Genomic DNA, 25,536 nt, shown 5'->3' with positions numbered 1-25,536 from the left:
AAATTTAGAGTTGCAGCTCTGAAGATTTTGGGTAATAGCTTTGATGTTTCTCTAAAATGTGTTATTTTGAACTGTCAATGGCAAGAAATGATCTAAGCAAAAGGAACTTGTTGATATCTGTGCAGTGTGTACTGCCTGTATAGGTAACACTATGTGAAAGAAGAGAGGGCGCGGGGAAAAAGGCAAAAAAGGAAGCGATAGGAAACCAGTATAGTAGCGCTTAGTGAGCAGTTCTTGAGTAATTTAGGAAAGGTTATATCTGTTCTAAGCCAGCATTAAAATAAAAATCACTGGGAAAGTTCTGAGTTGTAACATTCCACTGTGGTTAGTAGCAAAGTTTATTCCAACAAGCTAATGGGTTTTTTTAAAGATATCTTTGGTCTCCTAAAGTCAAACTCGTGGCTAGTTTAGAGTTTTATGGCTGTCTGAGGTAGTAATTTTCATTTTCAGTGTATTTCCATACTGTGTAATTTTTATGGCTACACTAGAATTACTGATGTTTGTGCATACTTACCAAGTTATTTAAATATCCTGGTGACTCTCAGCCCAAAACACACACACATTTTCTCCTGGGAAGTGCCTTCTCCTCACACACAGTTGACTCATGTGGTATATATTGAAGAACAGATTTGAAGTACAAGCTGAGAACAGAGGCCCTATGCTGAGTGACTAAGATAAATTACTAAAGTTATGTTATTTCTTAGCCCGCGTACAGGAAACTCTGAAGTCAGTGAACCTTAGGAAAGATCAACAAATGCAAGATGCTCTTTGTAATTTTCTTTGTGTGTTGTTTTCATTGTTTTGTTTCCTTTCCTTTTTTTCTTTATGTCCTCACTCCATGTTCTGTTATAGTCCTAGGCCACCACCAAAGCTGCTTTGATGGAAGTCAGTGGGAGAAGATAAAAGCTTAGGACACTTATTTTCCTTCATAATTATCTTACTGTGCTCTGTTGGTATGCAGGATTCCCCTAAACCCAGGGAACAGCCACCTATGATGAAAAGAACAGTGAAGCATTCAGCTCAGGCATGGACAACATCATAGTGGGAGGCCTAAGGAAAAGCTGCTGCTTTTGGAAACGAGCCTGCAGATGTGGGACATGGGTGTGCCCTCGCAGCCTGAGCGCTGCCAGCCCCCAGCCCAGCACTCAAACTGAGAATTGGGATGGGCTGTGGATACAGGGATGGGGACAGTTCCTCCTGGGACAATCGCTAAGCTGCAGGTCTGATAGAAAACCCTGTAGAAAGGGTTCTGGTCTGCTCCGATTGCTGTGGTGATGAAAGAAGCTGCATGTCCCATCCTTGGGGACATCCCAGGCCAGGCTGGACGGGGCTCTGAGCAACCTGAGCTGGTGCAGATGTCCCTGTCATGGCAGGGGTGGCACTGGGGGAGCTGGGAAGGTCCCTCCAACCCAAACCATCCTGTGATTCTGTATCATATCTGCAAAGTGCTGCTGTATCTGCCTTCCTTCCCTGTGCTGGGGAAAGGGATTCCTCCCGGGGGTGCCTTGGGAGAAATGCCCCGTTCAATGGCTTTTCTTTTTCTTTCAAGGTCCACGTTTAGAAAAAGTAAAAAGAAATGCTTGGATGTGTTGTGGTTTTAAAGTTTCGTTTATTATAAAAGACCACCAGCTGTTCCATGTAATTGGTCAACTTGAGATCTCGTGTATGACTTAGGTAGATATTAACTAATATTTTGAGTGTTTCTGTCAAATAGATTGTAACAGTGAATGTGGCGCAGAAATCCTTGTTCCTTTACTTAATCATCATCTTAAAAAAACCCTAAACTTCAAATTAGCAATACTAATTAAGAAGCAGGATAAATTTTCATGCTCATTTTCATGGAAAAATTGACTTCTCGTACAAATTTCTGAATCTGGACCTTTCCAAAGAAATACTATTATTAATATATCAATGAAATAAATGAGTTGTCTAACTAATGACCTTTCAGTGCTGCTGGGAACATAGTTCATAGGTTTAATTTTATATGATGTCAGCAACCACTTCTGGGGGTGGCAGTGACCGAGCCCTTCCACCTACTGTGGCTGAGCCCAGCGACACTTCAGAGACCAGCCAGGGTTTTCAAAACAGCCAGAAGAGTTTTGAGTCCTCCTCAAAAAATGTGCTTTATGCAATAAGCCCATCCACAGTGCTTGCTTCCCAGGCTGCCACATTTATTCAATAATTTGAGGCTATGTTGGATTAAATTTCATCTTCAAGCCCTGTCTGTTGAAGCTGCTCGCCAGCACGGTCATTTATCAAGGGCGCTACATGCTATCCTCGTTTTGATTGCTCTGGAAACCACGAACCAAGGGTGAGAGAGCATTAAAAGATAATAATAATCAGCATTTCTTCATGGAGGTGAGGAGTCCCTGGCTAATTTGCTGAGCCCTTGGGTCCTCAGAAACCAACCCCTAACCCAGAGTCCTATCAAAAATGAGTTCTTTCCTAATGAAATGCTTAAGAATGAGCAAATTTACAGCTTGCTCAGGGAGAACAAGAAGCTTTTCTGTGCTGGACCTGCGCTCGCTCTCTGTTTCTGATTCTTTTTGTTTTGGATGCATCTCCAAACAATCATTTAAGATAAACAACATGAGCAGGAAAGCCCAGCCAAGTGGCTGAAATTACTGAACCTTTGAAGACTAAACACATGCAGGATCAATCTCCCTCTTCCCCTGTAGCCTTTCCTACTGAAACTGGATCATTTCTTGCTGCTACAGTCAAATTTTCTGGAAATCCCATAAGGCCTCTCTGAAAGACTGATAATCCCTTACCTGCAGCAAACTGTAATGTGTTTCCCCTTGAACAAACTTTCAAGCCTTCCTTGTTGGGCTGCATTTCTTTTTCTTACTAGTTTAGGAAAGGATATGGATTAGCCTAATAACTCATGGGGTCATCCAGAAGTTAAAGCTACTGCTGTCTTTGGAAGCCTTGTTGTCTGAATCAGCCACGGTTTGTGTGTGGCTCAGCTGGTAGTTGACTCTGCTATTACTACCAGTAACTTTTATTATTGCACAAGAAATCTTCCTGCAGCGGCCTTCATCTGTGCTTGCCCAGATAATTTTTGAGTTAATAAAGAGACTCTTTTAAACCAGCTCACATAGATGTTTGCCAGCCTCTGTGCGCCAGGGTTGGGAAGCGCTGCTGCTGTGGCACGTGTGTAGTTGCACTAACAGCATGAGAAGAGCTCAGAGTTGATTTTCAGCATTGGCTTTGTACGGAGGATTCGCCACCATGCTCTACAGCGGCTCCTGAGGTTCTATGCAGTGATGCTCATAAATCAGTGACTGAAACGGAGCTGAACTGGATGCTGCTCCTGCCTGGCGAGACGTGGGGCACCTGGCAGGGAAAGCAGGTGCGAGAGGTGGAAGCGCTGGGTGTTCTGACCCCGCGCAGCCCTGAGCAACCTGCTTCAGGTCCTTCTGCTCCGCTCCCACCACAGCATGTTTAAATGGGGGTGCCGCCAGTATACAAGATAACTATGGTTGCAGCTTCAGCTGTGATACCACTGTTGCTTCCTCAGTTTCTTTTTCTGAGACAACCTGAGAAGCAGCACAAGGCTCCGCAATAATGCTACGTTGCAGCCCAGAAACTGAAATCAGAGGTTTCTTAGTGCTGTCTTCATTTAAATGCCGCGTGTGTTCAAACCCATATTAAGAAGCATATTTTTCTGTTAGGTGAGCCTACATGTGATTGTCCATCCTGATTCTGCAGTTGGTGATGTGTTGTTTGGTGTATTAGGAGATGCAGCAGGGCGAGTGTGTCTGTGTGTGCTTTTGGCTATTTGCAAACTCTGTTTTGTTCAGCTGAACTGCAGTTTTATGACTCTCAGCACTATTTAGTGTTACTGTGCCTGAGACTGACTTTCTGCAGCAGTTAAAAGATTTCAGCCAGCTGTGTCCCACCTATGCTGGTCAGACCAGCGTTGGTCAGACCCTTCTCCCCACAGCTGCTGTCCCTATGCTCAGGAGATCCTGTTCTTACCCACTGAGTGCAGCCTCTGTCTCTCTGTTCTTCCTCCAGTAACTTGTATGTGATGTTTGCAGATTTCCTTCCTGAGCAGGTTCATCCCTCAGCCTTACAGCAAGTTTTTTTACTTGATGCTAAATCCTGGGTGTCTACCCCTCAGTCTGGATCGCTGCAGAACGTATGTATAAATTTTGAGATTGGGTCACTGTGTGCATAGGCAAAGAGAGGTCTGTTCCAGGCATCATCTGCTGTCTCGAAAGTGCTGTCTAAACAGATCAAAGGAAGCATTGCGATGTTAAGACTTGGCCACAGTCCCAGTCCCTTATGGTCTTCAAGCCCATCCTCCTGGAGCAGCTGCTTGTGGAGCTTCCACCAGGTGCCTACAACGAGGGTTTGACACGATGCCACTTGGCACTCAGCCCCCAGCATTATGGGCTAGAGAAAGCAGCAGAGGCTTATTCCTGCTAGAGCAGACGCTTTCCAGGTACTCCTTCCTTGATCCCTCTGTCTGTCTTCTTTATCCCAAAGAGCAGGAAAATCATGATAGAATTAAAATGGGATTTGCTTGCTGCAAAATCCTTACCAGCTGTCTCCTCAAAAGCTGCATGTTTGAGCAACCCCTGCATGAGGGTCCAAGAGGTCAGTGCTAAGGTGCAACAGTCACTTTTTGATGAAATAAGGGCTCATCACATCCCTCTCTCCTTTCTCGTTATGCTGGCAACTTCCATGCTCTGATTTCCATCTGAGAATCCTAGGTGGGTTAAACAAGAACTTTATCAAACATTTCTGTTCTTCATAAGTTTGTGATAAAGAATAGAAATTCCTTATCAGTTATCCTTATCTTGGAAGTTAAAGATAGCAGATGGAGAATGAAGACAGAGGTATGATACTGATCACGCTGGATTAGAACAAGTATCTGTCTAGTCCTGGTTCTTGTCTCTGACAGTGGCCGGGAGCTGATGCTTATGGAAAAGTGTGAGTAAAAAGGAAAGTGCGTAGTAATTCTTCTGACTACTCTGCCAGCCTACATCCAACAAGCATGATCTTAGTTGTGAGCCAATTTCTTTCCATTTTGTAGCCCTCAATGGATTTTTCTGTGACTTGGTCCAAGTCTTTTTGAATCTGTGAAAAATTTGGTCAAGTGCCACATCCTTGGCATGGTGTTACAGTGCAACATCTGTGCCAAGCTGTTACATGGCTTAACTACACACTATATGAAAGAGCGGTTTTCTGCCACAGACTCTCTGAATCTTGGTCAAAGCATTTTGTTTCCTTGTACATAAAATGGGGATTACATGTTCCTGTTTCACAGGGAATTGGGAGGATAATATTTATAGGTTGTTCAGATACTAGGGCTGTGAGATTCATTGAAACATACATAATAAATTAAGCAATTTGTTCTTAATCTGATTCCTTTCTGGCTTCCAACAGACCAAGCTGTAAAATCACTCTGCCTTTCTCTTAATTCTTTGTAATCGAGTTTCTCTTTATCATAAAGAAAAGGCAGATCTCTGTTGTCTGTATCATACCTAACGTTTGTGCCAGAGTGTCTCTTAATGTGGGTTTTCCAGTGTTTGGGATACAGGATGCTTTTGTACTTTTCACGGGACATCATTAATAAAAACAGAGGTGGAATAGTAGATGTCAGCTCTGTGAGCAGGGGGCCTGACAGCTGCTACCCAACCCCGTAGACCAGGCTTCAGTTGAGGTCATCTACAAGAAGAATGAGCTTATAGCTCTGAGTCAATGAGCTGAGATTCTTTAATAAAAGGCACAGGCCACCCGAGAGTTCCCAAGTTCAGCACGAATCCGCAGACCCTGTCACATTTAAACATGAGATTTCTCCATAACAGGGTTTAAAAAAAAGTCTGGTATTTCACTGATGAAAGAGTCTGGATGTTCCTCCTTCCCATGGCCAGCTCAGGCTGTAATGCTTATCTCCAGGAAGAAGAAAATAAAGAGGAGGAGAGAAATAAATGCCTTCTTGGTGTCAGGTCTGGCCTGGTTGATAGAACATTCTGCAGGGTGGGTAACAATTGGTGGAATGGCTTCAAAATGATTGTGTTCCTGTATTTCAGTGGGTTTTTAATTAGTTGAGAGTATTAAAAAACTGTAAGTATTCATGCTATGAAGTGTGAAGCTGTTGCCGTGTCTGCTCCGTTCATGCAGAGCAGAAGCTCTAGGCAGGTTGCTTTATCCGTGCCTTCTGCTTTCTCTAAAAATGAGAAGGCATTCCTGCACATTTTCATCGTAACTTTATCACACTCTGTGTTTGTGGCAGAAATTAGATAATCTAATTGATTTATAGTCAATCAGCGACCATAAGTCACTTGCATTCCTCAGGAGCAATTTATAGAGTCTGAGAGTTCACCCCTGAGCTGCGGTGTACGCTTAAGCCTGGCTCAGACTCAGTGACCACAACGTGGGATTAAAACCAGTTAAAACCGCTGGACTTGCTGTCCTCTAATGTTTCGGACTGCAGGATGGTGTTAGCTCTTTAGTGGCAATGGGTGGCTGATGAAAGCGCGTTCCAAAAAGCCTGCAGACTCTGAAATCTGAGCTGGAGAGCTCTGGTACTGCAGGTGATGGACCAGTTCTGGTCAGGGCTGGGAGCTGCAGCGATGGGAGGCATCGGTCTGCAAGTGACAGTGACGTTTCATTTTAGCTCTGTGTTTATTTAGCCCAATCTACTGCAATAACAGGAGGTGGAGGATACACCCCAGTTCTTGTTTCTGTTTGAGATGAAGATTTGGGAGAGTGGGTATAAAGGCAATAGTAATTGTTTATGTTTGTCTTTGTTGCTATTAGTGCATATTATTATGTTATTTGAAGCTCTTATTATTGTTTCAGTTTTGAACATTTGAACAGCTAGCAATTAATTTAGAATTTGGGATAGTCTCTGCTTCTTCCCAAATCTACCACTGGAAAGTATTGGAAGAAGCAAATTACACCCTCAACCAACTTCAAACTCATCTCTTTCTGGAAAAAGGAACAGGGAAAAGGAATCTGTGTGCACTGGTGAACCAGCAAGCATCAGGTTTGGATCCAGCCACACAGATGGCTTTGGTTGCTTCATGTTCAGCCCCGTTACCAGTTATATCTTGTGAATTTCCAAGTGATTTCCAGTTATCATCATCTGCACACAAAACCCTGTAAGCCTTAGTTATTAATTCCCTCTTCCCACTGACCTGGCTCTCCATAAATCTTGGGCCTGGAATCTTTCTTCCTTTCTTCTCCCCCTGCTCCCACTTCTTCCCTTCTTTTTCTCTTTTAAATTAAACACATTCCAGAGAGAGGCCAGGAGCTGTCAGGAAGCTCTGCATAGATGAGGCTTCCTTTGGGATGTGCAGCCTGATGAGACGCCTGCCCTGCTTCTCCAGCCCGAGCACTGAGGAAGGGGAAACGTCAGCCTGGGGCATCTACCACTCGCCGTTCTGCTCCAGAACCACTTCTGCTTTCCGGGTTCACTAGCAGAAAGGCAGTAAGTAGCCGAGAGTCCATGCAGACAAGAGCTAAGAACAGGATTGCTGCGTATCTAAGGGACAGATGTGTCCGTGGGCTTCAGAGTAAGTTTCACAGCACTGCCAGGTCCCTGGGCTGGGATGGCACAACTTGCATGTGCCCCGCTCGCTGTTCCTGCAGTGCTATCTCTCTAGATGGATGCTACATTTAATTATTTTCTGGTTCACTCGAAACTAAAAGGGATCAGTTTTCCATGGAGTGAACTATCTGCAGCTGTGTTTAGCTGAGGGCCAGCAGAGCCCTTATTGTCTGTGTGCCCGTCGTCCAGCCTCGCGTGGTGCTCACCTTGGTCACAACAGTGTGGTATCCGTGTCTAGAGTTTAACCTGTTGCCCTCTAAAAGTGAGGACCTTTTCTTCAGAACGAGCACTTATCCAGGCATTCTTCATCCTATTGGCCTTACTTGCGATTCTTGCTTGTTTGAAAGCAATTCTCTTTATCCAGGCAACTTTGCCAATTTAAAAATCTGCATTTTTGCCTCACATTATGCTATGGATTCTTTCTTGCTGTCGTGTTTTGCTCAATACAAACACTAATGTTTGCTTATTACCATGTTATTAATTATTCAATTTGTGTAAGTTTTCCATTTTGTTTTAGAGTATGTTCTTTATTTTCACTGAGCAGAACCTGAGTTGAGGTGGAGCCTTATTTGGTGCATCCTTTCATTTGACAGGTAAACTTTGATCACTGCTGTGTGATTCTGTCAGCGGTTTGCCAATGTCCCCTGTGCAGGCTCTGCATCCTTAGCTGCCTTACAAAAATGTCACAAAAAACTAGGACTGAAGCCTTACCAGAATCAAGATATGTGCAAACTACTATTTTGACTCTGTCCTCAAGGGGCCTGGTATTTCATTACAGGAGGAAATTAGATTAGTTTGACATGATTTGCTCTTGACAGATCTTTGTTGGCTGTTAAGTGATTTGATTGTTATCTTCCAGGTGCTTATAAATAGTCCAGTTATTTACTGCTGCATTTTTTCTGGGTATTGATAGAAGCCTGGCTTCTATTTCCCCTGTTTAAAGATAAGCATCACACTTCTCCTCTGCCCAGACTCCTGGTCTCACGTTGCCCTCCAAAAATTCGTGAACACGTTCACCACTGACTCACCAGAAGAATCTCTAAGTGCTCTCAAGATACTGTGGCTCAGGTGGTGAGAAACCTAGGAATCACCTTTGTAAGTGAATACTTAACAGGATTTTGTCTTTGGGATGGTATGTTTGTGACTGACATATCTTAAAACCTCTCTGAAAGTAGGGAAACCTTTTCATTTTTTAACTTATAGCACTACCTTGAAACTCAGCCTCCCAGCTGGGTCAGTCTGTACCAATGTGGATTTTCCCCCCAGAAGAAAGTATAAAAGAATCTGGGAAACTGAACAATAGGATCTTAAGGACACTGATTGAAGTCAACCCAAGTATGGCAAGAGAAAGCCCCAGGGTTAAATGTACTGGAGGCCCAGCTAAGAAATAACGTAGTGAATCAGCGGATATCCTACCTATTAATTTTGCACTTTGTGTTTGGGTTTACTGGATTCTTTTTACTGTAGCGCTTTAACACAATCACGGGTGTAAAACGTTTTAACTTTCTCAAAGAAGTCCAAATACTTTTAACAGATGACTTGATATTTCGTGCCAATGAGCGTATGCTTTAGTCTCTGTGCAATTTCCCTTTGAAAGGGTGCCCAGTCCTGCATGATAACAGCTGAAGGCACAAAGTAATTTGATCAAAATTTTCAGGCATCTTGAGAGACCTAAGGTTTGTCCCCCCAAGAAGAACCACTTTTCACCTTTCCCTCACTTCTGCCTCTTAGAAATACATAAGGAAGAAGAAAAAAAAACCCAACCCTTAATTTATATTTAGAAGCTGACTTTCCTCTTTGAATCCCTTTCTGGCTCAGCCAAAGTCGGAGCCCAGGCTGACAGCTGTGAGTTTGTACCATCGATTTCCATGTAAATTTTCCTCAGATAATTACCTGAGGGACCGCGTTTCAAACCGCAACGCGTGGCCCGCGGCCAAGGCGATAGAGATCTGGCATCGTGTGGGAAGAAGGGTCAGCGCAAATCAAACACGAGCCCAATTCCCACATGAAAAGGAAATAAAACCTCCACGTGCAGGCATGTGGAGAAGCTTCTCGTTAGTCCCTTAACTACACATAACCAAGGAGGAAAAATAACGCTGGCAAGAAAATGCAGCTATGGTTATTAGCCATTTGGTGCCCAGCAGGTCTCAAACCCTTCACATTGCATTTTTCATTAACGCTGTATTGGAAACCCAAGCTGCCTGGTCGTTTTAAGAGCTGAAAATCTTTTGTGAAGGCATGAATAAGAAGTTGGTAGCAAAGAACATAAAAAGCAAAGGTTAACATATATATCATGTATGGCTGTGAGCTCCTTGGGTGAAAATGTGAGCTACACTCCCCACACCGTCAATGTAGAAAAATAGGTTGCTCTAGACTGTCTGACCTGGCTTGGAGGTTTGTCACAGTGACGTGTGTCACCTGCTCTTTGCCTTGCAGCGTGAAGGGATGCTAAGGCTGCTAGCTTGGACTTAAATGTCTAACTTTCCGGTGCCTAAAGTAGGGCAGGTGAATCCTAGACTTACAATGTAGGCAGGGATAGAAAGTCTTGCAGGTAGCAGTGCTTCAGAAGAAACGCATCTGTCTGGGGGAATAGGATGTCGGACATGCCATTGTGTCCTGCCAAGCTGGTAAAATCAAAACCAACAGAATGGCTCTAAAGGCCCTGGGGTGCTGGGCATGTTCTCTCTGTCCAGGGCATAAACCCCGTTGTCTGGTTTCTTTTCCACTAACAGGAGCAAAGGAGTAAACCCAGTTTTCATGGCCAAATTGCTTAGGTAGCTGGTTCAACAAGTGACTCCAGTGGTCTCAGCTGTCATTTTCCTCAGCGTCGTTCTATCAAGAAACTTGATGTGGGTGGAATGGCTCTTTGCTCTAATGGGGATGTGCAGGTGTGGTCATGGAGGTGTGCTGGTGTTGAGTGGGCTGCAGGGGAAATAAAGCTCAAGAAGCACAGCAGTGCCTGACTGAGCGCTCAGGGTTACTCACTGGGATCACTCCATCCACACGGGAAAGTCATAGACCCCAAACTTGGTGAGATGTCCCATGAGTCAGCGGCCAATCTGCTCGGGGAGCGGAAAGCAGGAATTCTTCCCATATGAAAATTCTAGGCAGTGTAATCTAAATGGCTAAATTTAGGCATTTAAACCACAGCTAACTGAGTGCCCCCAGTGTAACAGAGCAAAAGGAGTGTGAGGAAGTAGCAAAGTATTTGTCCCACACAAAGACTAAATATCCATTATCAGCAATCTCTTTGGCCTCCTTCCCCTGTTGTTTCTTTCCCTCTGGAGATTTGGCAATTGGATTGATTTGCTGCCTGACTCACTGTCTTAGATTGAGATACTGAGAATTGCTGACAGTATTAATAAAATTAGTGCTAGGGAGGATGTTTGAACGTTTGCCTTTGACATTTTTAAGGGAGAGAGCTGACATTTAGTCTAAATTTAAAAGTTACTGAATTGCCTGTTTCGTTCCCACCCCCCCTTGACTAAAGTCTTGATAGTTTTTGTCTGAAAATGTAGCCCAGAATTAGGAATTTTGGATTGCAAGTTTTGGTCTTTTTGCTGAGAACTCTGTTTCTCAGCAAAGCACTAGATATTTAACAGAGTACTTGGGAGAAATATTTTCACAAACTGTAAGATAAATGTAACACAAGTGTGTGTAGCAGTATTGTTTTATGATAGTGAGGATATTTTTTTCTATCTTAGGTGACACAGAGGTCAAACTGAAATAATGGTCTTAATGGCAAAATCTAAGGACAGGCAAAGGTCTACTTTTTATTTTTCAAGAATGGTTCGCATCATTACTTTTATATAGAGTTGCCTGGTCTTTAGGTTATGTGATTAACTTTTACTCCCTGTGGGAAATGACTGAATTCAGGAGACATTTGTTTCATGTCGTAACTGCTCTTTGTTTTTACATCCTGCGTTCCGTTTTCATGTGGAATAGTTTATCGCCAGGTAAAAGCAACAGCCTTAACTTCGGGTTTGCTCTGGCCTGCAAGAAGACAGCTTTCCAACAGTCACATTATAAGGAATTTTCAGTAGCCCTTACAGTTTTTATTCAGGTGTTCGTTGCTTTGAGACCTTTGCTAATGAGCGTAGCTGCAAACGTCACTGCGAGCCTTTAATGTTCCGTCTCCGTAACCCTTGCAGCGAGCGCTGGAGCTTCTGCGACCCCACAGTGTCCACATAAGATGCAAAAGCTTTTGAAAGATCTTCTGAGCGTTAACGCTTGTTTCGAAGTTGCATCCTTTCGAAGGACAGGGCAAAATGCTGCGCTTCGAGGAAATCCAGCTCTACTACAGAGCGAGGATGTGGCTGAGGTCACTTCCCTGTCCTGCCAGCCTATGCTCTTGGCTGGTAGGAACATAGGCTTTTGGGGTTGGAACTGAAATTACTTGGTGGGTGTTTTGAGACCATGTATGCAGGCTGTGCATGGCTAATGCAGGACTAGTTACTCCTCGGTGGATTTTTATGAGGGGAATCGCAGGTTATGCTCAAGCAGAAAGCCTGTGCCAGCCATAGCGGAGTGCGGATGCGGCTGAACTCCTGCTAGCGTTAATGAGGGGTGAGTGCCAGAATCTAAAGGACTTTTCCTGCTCACCTGCAGACAGCATTGCTTGTTCTGTCTGACAAAAGGTTGCTCTTGTCTTATTCATTTTTTCCCTTTCTCTGACTGCAAAAAGTATAAATGATTTTAGCACAGAATTTTTGGGAGGTTTTCTCCCCCTTCCCTATTTCCTGAAAAGCTTGCATACAGACCGAGACACTCATAAGCTTTTTTCTGAGATAAGAATTTAATTTATTTATGCTTCATTGTTCCAGGCGTGGCTAGAGACTGGTTTGGAAATTTGCTGTTCCAACTTTAACAGGTCACCCCATGGAAAGGAGCAGCTGGATTTTCCTGCAGAGCAGCCATCAGCTGTTGGAAATCTCTTGATAATTCCCTGGCTTTCCCAGATTCAGCATTAAATTCTCCTTCCTGTAACAGGCATTATGTTACATACTGTAGACTCTTTAGCAAGCAAGAGGAGTAAAGTACAGAAGAGGAATATGGCATCACTAGCCATTTGTGGTGGGGCTGGCAGAGGCCACACCATTGCTCCGGCTCCTTGTCACCACTCTCCAAGCATGTCACAATGCTTCTGAAGTCACTTCTGTGGCCCAGGCAAGTAGGCAATGAGTTCAAAGTCAAGAAATATCCATTTTTTTTCCTGTGTGGTCTGACCTTGCTTTTCCTTTTCGCCCCTTCCCCTCTTAAAAAGAGCTTCCTCCATTATGTTAGTCCAGTGCTCCGTCAGCTGAGGGTTGAAGGCAACAGCCCCATTTCTCATCTCACACTGGCCATGTGGCAGCATCGTTCTGTTGGCTTTGATGAAGTTGGTCCCAATTTACAGTTAGAATGGCCCATATGTTAAATCTGTATGATCACATATGTAGAATATGTAACATAATCAAGTAATTTTGCCATGAGAACAGTATTTCAGTGTTGCCTGACTGCCTTTAGAATACAATGGCGAAACATCATATTGCATTAAGTAGTACTTAATTAATGTAAGCCATGAGAGAGAGAAATTCAAGCAACTTGCTCCTTTGATCTGGGTGTTTGACTGAGAACCAGGTCAGAGTGGCATCACTGGTGACTTCATTGCAGCAGTTGAGCTATTGATTGCTGCTCCTCTATCCTTGATGGTGCTTACCAAGATTTGTCCTTCAACACTAGCTAAAAACAACTGAAAGCAGTTTTTCTGCTTGATCTTTTTATCAGAGCCCTCATGAGAGTGCTTCTTGCTATGAACTTTGCACCGTAATTTGTCAGTCTTGAATGTCTCAAAAGGCTGCGGGCAAAGCTGTGACCCAGAAACTGGAAAATGCTGGAGTGTCCCTAGGAGAACGGTGCTGGAAGCCACTGTCAGCTTATGGTTTTTAAACTATGCAGAGATTTTATTGATGGACATTTTGCATATAGTCACAATCAGTCTATTTTTTTCAAATAACTAAAACTTGTTATGGGAAGAGAATAAAGTGAGAAGAGGAAAGAGAAGGGAAAACCCCATACTGTTACCACCGCTGGTTAGCAGAACTTGCAATTTATGACCTGTGAAAAACATGGAGAAATAACTGAAAGTCAGGGGGAAGAGTTACTAGCCATGACATCATTAACGCAGTTAACACAAAACTTTGTTTATACACTCACAATGGGAGTCTTGTCTGTTGAGTTGATGGTAAAAGGGGGTGGATCTTGCCTTGGCGCAGGTTGGCATGGTTCCACCTTGGATGTGTGGTCTTTTGTGTGGTTTTGTCCAGATTGGGAGAGCCTTGGTTCTGCCAGGTAAGCGTAACATTTTCCTCCTAGCCTTTCATGTTAATATACAAGAGAGAAGATGTAAAATTTGTTGCTAGCCCAACATGTAGTGATTATCTCTAAGAAACTCAAGAGATGAAGTTTCCAGATTCTTCTGATGCACTGTTGACTATTTTCAGGCACTTTGTCTCTTTCCTATATTCTAAACTCTGAGCTGTTCATTAAAAGGAAGGAAAGAAAAACCAGTTTCCTCTGCTTAAGGCACTTAATCATATTTCTAAGATCCACAGATGCAACTCCCTGAATGGCCTGTTGAATTTGAGACTCTTAGCTCTCCCCGGGGGATATTAGGGATCATCGTTCACACATTGAGCTTCTGTAATGATGAATGGGATTATTAGAGAAAATCCCCTTGTGCATCGGTGAGTCTGAAACCACGTGGTTCTTTTGCCTGCGCATTTAGATTCCAGTTCACAAAATAAAACAGCTGGACTAGCATAGGCAAGGCGAAGGCATCTGGGGGAGGAATATGTTATATTTTGCAACCAAAGTGGTCATGGCTTGGGCAGCATTTTGTGGTTTGTCTTGGTTTACATGGGGGAAGGTTGTCACAAAAATGTTCAGGATATATTAGTTTTTTAAGTTTGTGTCAATGTTCTTGTATGACACGTGACTTTGTGGTACAACTTGCCTTCTGAAAGAAGACCCCATGTCCTGGCCAATGCTAAACGTAATTGCTTGTTAATTGAAAAATGATGAGGGAAGTCGGTAACTCTCTATAGAATGATGTCCCTGCTCGTTGCAGGGGGCTGGTACTAGATGGCCTTTGAAGATCCTTTCCAACCCAAACTATTTTATGGTTCTATTAATGAAATATTCCATGGACATCTGGTGTTAGGTGCTTGTATCCAAGGGGTATGAAATAAGAAAGCAGTTGTCTGTGTCCCCAGGGGACTGTAACCCTCTCTAGTATTTTTTTGTTCATGGAATGTGGCAGGGAAGGGTGCCCTCACTTTTGGGAAGTGTGGACAGGCAGAGGATTCTCCTACTGCGCTGTGAGTGAGAGTCGACACATTGTCTTAAGCAAAATCTAATGTATATGGAGAAATCCGTCCCGTGCAGATGTAAACAGGAGGCAGCTGGGCAGGTATCTGTCAGCCACGGACGAACTGAAACATCAGCTGAGCTTCAGAGATTAAAAAAATGCAATTTACCCTCCTGTAAGCAGAATGAAAATTCCATATGCGTTCCCATCCCATGATTTTGAGTTAATCTTCCACTGGCTTGTGATTTCTGAGGAGCCATAGATTGAATCCAGGCATGCTAGCTAGCTGAGTCTTAATTTCTGAGTTGGGGGGTATTTTTTATTTTTATTATTAATTTTTTTTCCCCTTTCAAGTTCTTTCAGTACCAAAGGACAAATGGATTCTCGGGCACTAATTTAAAATACTGCTACTAATAATAACCTAATGCGCTATTTGCCAAAAGTTGAGAATCAACAATAATGAAAGATGAAACTGCCCCAAGTTTCTTGGCAAAAGTGATGTAGGCAAATATTTCAAAGGTCATTTCAATTTTGAAATTTGCTTCCTTGGAGATTGTGCTGTGGTAACGTTTGCCTTCTAGATGTTATCTGAGAAGCACTGGAATTTCATAGGAACTGAAATTAAAGAATTTTGGGATGTAGAGCCTGGCCGGTAAAGATATCCCCCGTCCTGCGGTTCTCATTAGACGGGCTGGTCTTACGGGCATTTCCTAATCAGGCCAGTTCCCGCATTTCTCAGTCAACATGTTACATTGCAAGCTCAAAATTTGGTTGTCCCCATTTACTGATAACACACTTGACTCTTGTCCTATTTGTCATCTGTTGGCCCTTCAATAAGGGTTTTTGTGTTTTGAAATTTAAAAAAAACCCCAAAATAAAACATAACCCCAACTTTGCTTGTGTACTGATGGACTTTGCAAGTTCACTAGTGCTCTGGTATTTAACAGCAAAGCTTCAGTAGCACCAAGAGACCACTCAGACCAGGGCCCTGTATGAGCATTGCAAAAGCTTGCAGATACAGCAGGACCTGCCAGATGGCAGCTCCCACAGCCCTGAACATTCCCTTTTTTACATGGGAATAATGGAGACCTTGAAGAAGTGCTGCACTGATAGATTTGGCAAAATACTCTTATGCAAGGAACAGTTGCTAACAGCTGAAAACTTTCCTCTCCCAGCCTTGTTTCTTCTCTCTATAGCAGGGCTCCCAGCTGTTTTTTTTCCTGAGACCAGCTGAGTACCTGCCTTGAGCTCTGCTTGTGTTTGACATGCTCGACTGGGGAATCCTCCTGCCAAACATGCGTGTCCTTGGCACCAGGTGCCACCCTCACTGACACCATGGGAGCCACTGTCCCCACAGACTGGCAGGGTGTAACAAGGGACTTGTGATAGAATCAGAGCTGGTGTTGCTGTTCCAGACTTCGATTGTCCTGCTTTGGTTGGGACTGGAGAGGTCTTGCTCTTGTGAACACAGTGCTGGGGCTTGGAGAGCTTTCTCAACAGGAGGTTGTGCGATCCCTGATTGCTTCCCCAGGTTCTGTGCTATGGGTTTCTTTTTCATACCAAAACCAGATTGTAAAACCTTCGAGTCTGCTACGGCTCAAGGGTAGCAATCTAGGAAAACAAGTATCTTCATTTAAGTTCTCTGTGCACCTTTTGATACTATCCTAATTTTAATGTTGCGTTATGTAGTTGCAGAACGTAAAATGCTTTTGGTTATTGGATGAGTTCAGCAATTCCAGCTTTATCCACTCTTTCTAGTCTTGAATTCTGACCTGTAACTTACTGGGTGAGCTGCAAGGCTGTAACCCAAGCACTGGTAGGAAATTTAGTTGTACTCTTCCATTAGTACCTGCAGCAATCTGGAATCTCACTGACACTCATGGGAGCAGCATTGTGAGAGCTGCTCGGGGTGTGTTGTGCCCTTGCAGTTGCTGCTGCTCCTTGGGGCATCTTGTACCTCAGTGAGGGGGAAGAGGAATCCCCTTTCATTGGAAAAAGAGGGTTTGTGTGAGAGCCTGAACTAGGGAACGACCTTTTGTCAGAGGCCATGGAAGGAGACGGCTGCAAGTTGACCTGTTCTCTTAGAAGTCATCGAGTGGCTGCTCTGATCTCCGAACCAGAAGTGCAGTGCCTTTGAGAAGATGAAAGTGCCCCAGGGTACAGTCAGATTTCTAAGAAGTTTCAACACCTACTTACCGTGTTTCTTTCCTTATCTCCCTCCAGCAATCGGAGGTCATGTGGAACACCTTTTTTCATGGAGTAGAGCCGCAGATTGAAAAACCCACTGCAGGAGATTGTGAGCAGGTTTCTGGTTTGATTTTTCAATTTATATCGCTGAAGACAAATTTTATTAGTAAAACCTTGGGCAACTCAACAGTGGATTTTTAGACTCTGACTGGGTGCCTGGAGCTGCATTTCTTTGAACTGTCTTTTAGAGGAACTGCAGCTGTATAAATGGATGAAGACTGTGGAAAGAAACTATAAATATGGCTTTATTAAGGTGGGTTTTAAATCAAAGTGACTTTTTGAAATATTTTAATGAAGCTTAAAAACTATTTTCCAGTTCTTTCCAACAGCTATGTTACTTTTCAGCAATGGTGGAGGGTGGGACATGTTACCGAGGGACCTGTGGCTGGTGTGTATGTGGCAGTGGATGGAGTAGTGCCTTTTCCATGAGACTCTTTCACCTTAACTGGACAGATTACTTAAAATGACCAGGGGCTAGCATGCCTCTTCTGCTTTTAATTTTCCTGGTGCAGAACGAAGGTAGGTTTCGTGAGGCTGCAGAGATGCGGCTGGGATGGCGCAGTGTGTGTTGGGGTTGAGGAGTGAGGAATTTGTGGGCATTTGGAGACCTTTCCTCTTGCCCTGCAGCTTTTTTTCAATAGGCAGTGGTGGGTTGTTCCTTACCAGGAATGTGACAAACTCACTCCGTAGATGTTTTCTTGCTAGAATTTAATTGAAAAAAATGATTTAGCACATAAAAAATGTGCTAGCGTAGCTGGATAATGGTTCAATGCCTTATATTCCCCTCTTGTTCTTGTCACAGATGCTTTACACTCTCTTTGCTTAAGTGCCCATGGCAGGTATCTGAAGTCCACAAGCCAACTGGTACTTTGAGCTGGCCGTCCTGGGAATTAAACGTGGGTTCAGTAAGCACCACTGAACTCTTGTTTCCTTAGCAGCTGAGAGCTGATGAAACTGTAGAGGAAGCTTGGGCTTTGCATTAGGAAAGCCATGTCTATTCCAGCTTAAACACAGCCCCATCTCTCCAAGTCTTGATGACTCTGAATTTGGTTTCAGTGAAAACCAAAGAGACTTAGACTGAAAAAGTGCAGCTGAGAGAGTGGAGCAAGGGACAGGTGAAGGGGTGTGGGTGGTCATCAGAACATCGGGGCTAAACCACTGGTAGTTCTGTATTGCTTATTCTCCACCATAAGGGCCTGTCTTTGAGAAGAATGCTGGACAAGGTTCTTCACTGAAGCCCAAGGCCATAGCAGGAAGGAAATTGTTCAGAAAGCTTCTCAGTAATAGTCTGAAAAGAGTAAAAATAGCTGTGATGGAAGCAGTTTTCCTCTCGGCACAGACACAAGGGTATGTGCATATGTGTATGCATCTGTGTAAATGAATGTGTAAAAGAGAAGGCACTGAAGGGCATCACCCAGCGGTGGTCTGAGCTAGGATTGCCATTTAGCAGACCCTGACATGAAGAGGCTTTGTAGCAATCCCAGTGTTCTGTTTCAGGAGGCAGAGGTGTTCCAGATACACTGTACCATCATGGTAAAAATGCCTTTGTTTTTGGCACAAAGGTAACGACCCCTTTTTTTTATTCAAGTGTCACATTTTACCCGCTTGCAGTTTCCTGCTTGTATGTTTTGGCTTTTGACCAGGACCTTGGGCTATGTGTGCTCATCTGGTTTTGATAAAACATTGAACTTAGACAATACATCTTCTTGGACATTTCTTCCTGTTAGATTCAAGTGTGATACAAAGCAATGAGTACTTGATCAGTAGCAGACACTGTTTTTATCAAGCATTGTTGCATGTTCATCAGCCATGAAAGGAGTGTAGAGAAAACTTGCCACAGCACAGAGCAGTGCAGGTAGGTGCTTCCCCCTCTGAGCCCTTAGCCACGTCAGCAAAGCCCTTGGCTGTAAAGTATGGTGCCCTTTTGAAGTCAATATTCGCATCTGAGGCTATAACATCCAAGTTATCTGACTGGTGTTTATCTTACTTCTTTTACAGTCTTGTTAGTCTGATAAGAGAGATAAAATGCTCATGAGATATTGAACAGTGGCAGATGGATGGGAGTAGCAACCTCATTATGAACCATCTCATCCCGACGTTTAGGTAGCATTTAATGACCATGAGAATTTGCAATGCAGTAATATATTGGGTGAAAAGCTGAGGAAAAATAGCATTTCTCATGGTCTGCCCAAAGAGCATATATGACCTCTATTACTATAGTGAGTCTGTCAGCCTCTGTAACACACTTCATAGCTCTAATATATGCAAGGGTAGGATGTACCACATCGACGTGTAGTAGACAGTGACCTAAAACATGAAGAAAAGTGTTCATCTCATTGAAGTTCATTGTCTGCCTGTCTACCTGTGTATCTAGTGCTCAATGAGTCATCTCGGCTCCCTCTCGGAGCGGGGTGTGGAGGAGGAAGAGGGAGAAACAGGGATATCCCCAGAGGGTTGAGCATCCCTGTGTGCCTGGCTTGGTCTGCAGGAAGGACAGGGAACTGCTGGAGAGGGTCCAGCGTAGGGCAACAAAGATGATTAAGGGAGTGGAGCATCTCCCTTATGAGGAAAGGCTGAGGGAGCTGGGTCTCTTTAGTTTGGAGAAGAGGAGACTGAGGGGTGACCTTATTAATGTTTATAAATATATAAAGGGTGAGTGCCACGAGGATGGAGCCAGGCTCTTCTCGGTGGCAAACAATGATAGGACAAGGGGTAATGGGATCAAGCTGGAACACAAGAGGTTCCACTTAAATTTGAGAAAAAACTTCTTCTCAGTAAGGGTGACAGACACTGGAACAGGCTGCCCAGGGGGGCTGTGGAGTCTCCTTCTCTGGAGACATTCAAGACCCACCTGGACATGTTCCTGTGCGACCTCACCCAGGCGTTCCTGCTCCAGCAGGGGGATTGGACTAGATGATCTTTTGAGGTCCCTTCCAATCCCAAACATACTGTGATACTGTGACTTCCACTGTCACCGTGTGATGCAGCACAGTGTTAGTGATGTTGAGTGACGTTGGCATGGCTGCTATGGCTGTGTCAGCACCATCCCACACAAAGAAATCGCCTTAAATCCGGGTACCACTGTAGTTCTGCCTGCCAGCACAACATGGCATGGAGCTGAGTCCACCGAGGCGGGCACAACGGGCTGCTGGTGGGCCTACCTGCTTGTTATCTCAGGATAACTGCTGGTGGGGTTCCTTGCTTGTTATCTGAGGGTAACAGCCTGCTCATAGCCCTCCTGTCATGCTGCATTCTCAGTGCATATGGTGTCCAACTCAGCGCTCTTCTAGCAGGAGTGGTTTGTACGTGGGAGCACGTGAGTGGAACGGATGATGGGTGAAGCTCCACAGAAGCTTTCCAATGAAGTTGTTTCTTATGCTATTGGAAAGTCCACGTCGCCCAGGAAGGTAAAAGATACTCAGGCTCACAGACAGTCATTGTCAGAGGTTTCCGCCTGACCTCAGGATCTCACAGACGTCTTTATCCAGCATGAGAGAGGCTGGGAGGAACCACGCAGATCTCTTTGTTCCCAGCTTTTTTCTCTCTTTATGGCTCATCTCCCTTCCTTCATCCAGTGGACTGGGATGAAAGTTGCGTGCACCCCTCTGCAAGCTTCCTGATAGATCCAATTAAAATACCTCATTCTTGTAGCATATGTGAGGGTTGAGCCGTTGGACCTGTTCAGCTGGAGGGTTACAGTCCTGGAGCGCTTTTTCTGTCCTGGTTCTGGGATTACGGGGATTCAAAACTGAGATTGAACACTTAGACTTTTATGGGAAAGGCTGTTATTAACATGCTATTCAGTTTTCAGCAAATTTTTACTCAACGTGGAATTGAATCTTGCAATCTTAAATACTGCACTCCAGTAAATAACTGTGATAGAATCCCATTTAATTTGTATGAGTTGCACCTCCTAAAATCCTCTAGGCTATTTGGACAGATGACAAGCCAGAAACCAGAGCGTTTTTCTTAATTTTCCAGCTGTGCAAATCCAGCCTTGGATATTAAAAAGACTAAGTCTTCTTATACATTTTCTGTCTCCCGTATCTTGACCAATTTGCAAGAATTATCAAAGATCTGGTTCTCAGAGTGTTGTAGCTAACAAGTGTTTTTTTCATCATATCTTAATTCTCAAAGGCAAGAGAGAACTCTCAAAGGAGGGGTTGACTATGGTTTTCTCAGTGACACTGAAACACGATATACCCTCGTTAGATCTGTCTCTAAGCCCTGAGATTAGAAGGCAGCTGACAATGTTCATTAATGATATGTAGGATGAGGGGAGAATCCTTTTTATAATCCCTGTATTGATTATTCCTCTTATTATAATGAGATTTTATTTTTGCCGGTACCATGTGTATATGGAACAAGAAGAAATATACAACAGAGATTCCATTTTTTTTGAAGCATCACTCATCGAAGCCATCTCTGATTTAAAAAATGAAGTTGCTTTTACAGAAACCATACAAAACCATTGTCAAGACTTATATGAAATACTGTTGTGTCCTAATAATAACTTCTAGCTGAAAAATCTTGGCATCCTGCAGTTTAGGAAAGGGGTTTAAAATTCACCTTCAGTTTTTGGGCAACAGGCAAAACATGTGGCTCTGTTTAGGAGCTATTTTCGTTAAATCTTGACAATACAGGATGATAAAATACAGCTGCATTGTTTAAACTTTCAATTTAATTTCTGGTTTGTGTCCAAGTTGTTTCATCAATATGGCGCCATTCATTTCAAAACAAAGCTCTTGGAAGGGTCTCCTTTACCCCACCATTGATCAAGAGAGTGTTAAAATGTAGAGCTTAATTATGTTTCTGGCCTGTTTGGAATTCCAAAATTGGATTTTTATAACTGTCAGATTTGCAATCAGAGTAACTTTCCATGACAATTAGTCAAAATTATTAGAGCTTTTCTTGCCAGAGAGTTGTAACTAATGGTGGTGGTTTGCTTTTCAAGGCTCTGTCAGTGTCAAAGGCAACATATATCTTGAAGAACAGCCATTTGACTACAGCATTGTCTATACTTAACTGCACCCAAATGTCTACTACTGTTACAGTCATTTCTATCCATCCTCCATGGCTGAGTGGTTGCCACGGCCTCTGCTGCAAGCTCTGCAGACAGAATTAACTGCTGAGTTCTGCCTTGTTGCAAACCGGGACTTATGAAATTGTGACATGAGAAAGTTCATCCTCGAATGCTCCGCTCAAGCTCAGCTCGGGAAGGGCCGGCGCTTGAAAGGCTCTTAGTGCTGCTGATCTTGGCCAATTATTGCTTTGAATCTTTAAAATGAGCCGAACATAAATATCTGTAGGACCTTTCTGGATGAATGTGCCTCAGTCTGACTGATACCTGACAGTTTAAGCACCTGCCTGTGTGTGTAACGTGGAGCACGTGCTGAACTTGAGACATTTGCCCATTCAGGACTTTATTCTTGGTATAGCTCTGAAAATGTTAAAAAGATTAAGGGGAGAAAAAAGAGAAGAAAACAGCTACAATAATGCATGAAAAGAAATCCAAAGACATACTAAAGCTGAGGTATCTAGCCTATGCCATCTCTTCCACGGTAGACCAGTGTTTTTCAGACACATGGTACTTTATCCCCAGTGCTGATTCAGGAGTGTCTGTGTGCACAGAAAACCTTCCCTTGCCTAGTGTGCAACATCTATTGTACAGGAATCTGTTCAAGATGCACTTGGCTTGTTGATGTCAACAGATTTTTGTCATCAACTTTAAGCAGCAGGTGTCACGGTTCTGTCTGACACCAGCAGACAGCGGCCGTGTGTCCATCTTCGATTTACTTAAACGAACCACTTCCCGGTGCCAGTTAAAATTGCCCCCTTGGCTGTGCCTGCTGGTCCACCCTGCGCCGCCCCTTCTGTTCCACTGACCCCAGCACCTCTGCAGCCATGTGCTTTAGGGAATCGATCTCCTTGAAAAATAATAAATGAGAGGGTTTTTTTCCACATTGGGTGATTTTTCAGCTATCTCTTTCCTATCTGATGTGTTGTCCATCTGTGCGGTGCAGACACACTCATTCTTAAAGCAGAGGTGGCAACTTTTTAAACCAGTTAAGTAGTGGTGCTACCTGGTGTTCAAGCTGTCACCTCTGTTTGTAACGAGGATTCCAGAACCTGCCTTTTTGACACATACCTGTGTGCCCTGACGTGTATTTACCCGAATCATCGTTTGACTGTTTTTAACAAAAAGATCAGGAATATAGTTGTATTGATACAGGGTCCAAGTTGTTCAAAACCCTAGTCCTGCAGAAAGTTTGCCCTTGAAGGAAGAGGGAGTATAATCAATTTTGTTTAATTAAATCAACCTAAACTAATTGTCAGCTAATAAAATAGTGTTGGTCAGCTCATAAAACAGAAATGAAGATTAAAGGAGTGGTTGCCATGAACAGGTGGTAACTCTGTTTCCAAGTTAGACCATATTACTCTCTGGCACAGGATCTCTGAGAATACCTCATATTATAGCTTTTTTAAAAAAATGTTTATGAAACTTGTAAAATATAGGGCTCATTTTATAACCCAGTTTCTATCTCACCTGCCAAGAGCGATGGGGGTCGAGCCAGCGCGAGGCGGATGCCGAGTTTTAGGCAGCTGTCCAGAAATGGATTCCCCACTCAGGGCTGGGGGATGCATTTCTACCTTTGATTGGTCTTTTGTAATTCTTGTGATTTGGTTTTCTCTTTCTTGTTGCAATTACAGAAAAGACCTTGTAAACATTTTTTTTCCTATGTCGTTGATCTCAACCTGGCACTGTTGTGCAAAGGGAGAAGCTTCCTCTGTGGCGCTGTGGACGCTGTGTAACTCTAGATGGATCTTGAGTTAGTAACAGGATTCCTCTGGATTTGGCCCTTGGTATTTCTGTTGACTCTGCAGTTCTTGGAGAAGGCATAAAACATTTATCTCATTTTAACTGGAATCTTTATCTGTTCCTTAGAGTAGAAGCAGAACTTCCTGCCAGGTCCCACCGCTTGAGCTGGTGGAACTAGAAGTGGTGTATGTGGTGCAGCACGTGCTATGGGTGCTTATCTGAGCGTGGTGGGACTTCATGGGAGCATCTTCTGGGAGCCCTTATCTGATTGACCATGTCCCTGCCAAATGAGCATCACTTGCAACCCAAATCTTAGGTTAAACTAGCTGAAAAGATTCCTTACATTGTCAGTCCTGTGGGGGGCCTGGTAGCAGCACCCTCTGAGGCAGAATTTCTTTAAGAAAAATAGAATAAGCTAAGGTTGGTGTCCATTTGGGACAGTTTTCTGTTTGTCCACATGTCCCACGCTTGCCTGATGTTATGGAAACAGCTGCTAGGAGTGACACCAGCAGCCAAGTCTCATTCCCTTACAGGATAAGGTTTAGGAGGAACGTAACACTGGTGACTGTGGAACCAGACTTGGCCCTTTATAGCTGCTTGTGTGCTCTAAAGCTTGAAGTGACACCGCAGAGCCGGAGGAATATTAAAGCATCAGCCCTCCAAAGGAATCTGTGTGAGTTTTAGTGACTGAGGGTCTTAAGGGACTCCAGTTTGCGGCCAGATTTCCACTGGTGTAATTACACCGACATGTCCCGTTCCTCCCGGGGGAGATGAGCAGGAGGACAAGCACAAGGCTGTGCTCAGCTTTCCAGGCACACGTGCAAAACAATCTAGGACCCTGAACTAACAAAAACCATACTCAAAGCAATTATCTGATCTTGTTTGTTTGTTTTTAATGTGATGTTTCTAGACACTGGTACAAGAAACACACTCTTGTAAAATCCTGTAACAGTTGTTAGTAGTTAGTATCTTCAGGGTGATTTTATGTGTGCTGATCGTGACTAATATACATCACTTGAGTGGGACCGGCATCCTCCAGTGCTGTGGGAAATTTGTGGTACTAAGGCAATTATTTCCTCAGCTTGTTTAGCATTTTTCTTTTTCCTTTTTTACCCTTCTTTGCAAGAAAACACAGATACTCATTTGCTCACATATTGCGCTTTCCAGATGCAAGTGCTTTGTGGTTCACAGACTTAAATAATTAGATCTTCATAGACCTCAGGGTGCTTTACAAAGGCAGTTTGAGTCGTCATATCTAGTTTTAGATTTTGAGACAGAAAAATCTTTATAGGCAAGGTAACCAGCCCAGCTCAAACGCTGGCCCTGGCAGAGCTGGGGACAGACCCCCCTCTGAAGTGTTCTCTGGTTTTCTGGACATTATGAGATGCTGCTATGCCTGATCTGCTAAACGCCTTCAACTCCTTGGCTGTTTCATTCAGTAGGTTTTTCTGTGGTTGTATTTCTTGGAAGCATCCTCTCCAATAGTGGCACGGGGCTCTTTTACGGGCTTATTTCAACACTTTGCGAGCAGGAGGGTGCGCGTTGGTGCGTGCA

General features: G+C 43.7%; 1 protein-coding gene across 1 annotated transcript in view; it reads left to right on the top strand.

Moving 5' to 3' along the window:
* Positions 1 to 25,536, top strand: part of COL26A1 (collagen type XXVI alpha 1 chain) — a gene marked incomplete at both ends in the record, with an annotated part of 155,673 nt that overhangs the window by 80,520 nt on the left and 49,617 nt on the right. The window lies entirely within an intron of this gene.

Source organism: Nesoenas mayeri (assembly GCF_963082525.1).
Source record: "Nesoenas mayeri genome assembly, chromosome: 20".
In the NCBI taxonomy this organism is placed as follows: Eukaryota; Metazoa; Chordata; class Aves; order Columbiformes; family Columbidae; genus Nesoenas; species Nesoenas mayeri.
The sequence above is the reverse complement of the archived record's forward strand: the minus strand, read 5'-3'. Positions and strand labels throughout refer to the sequence as shown.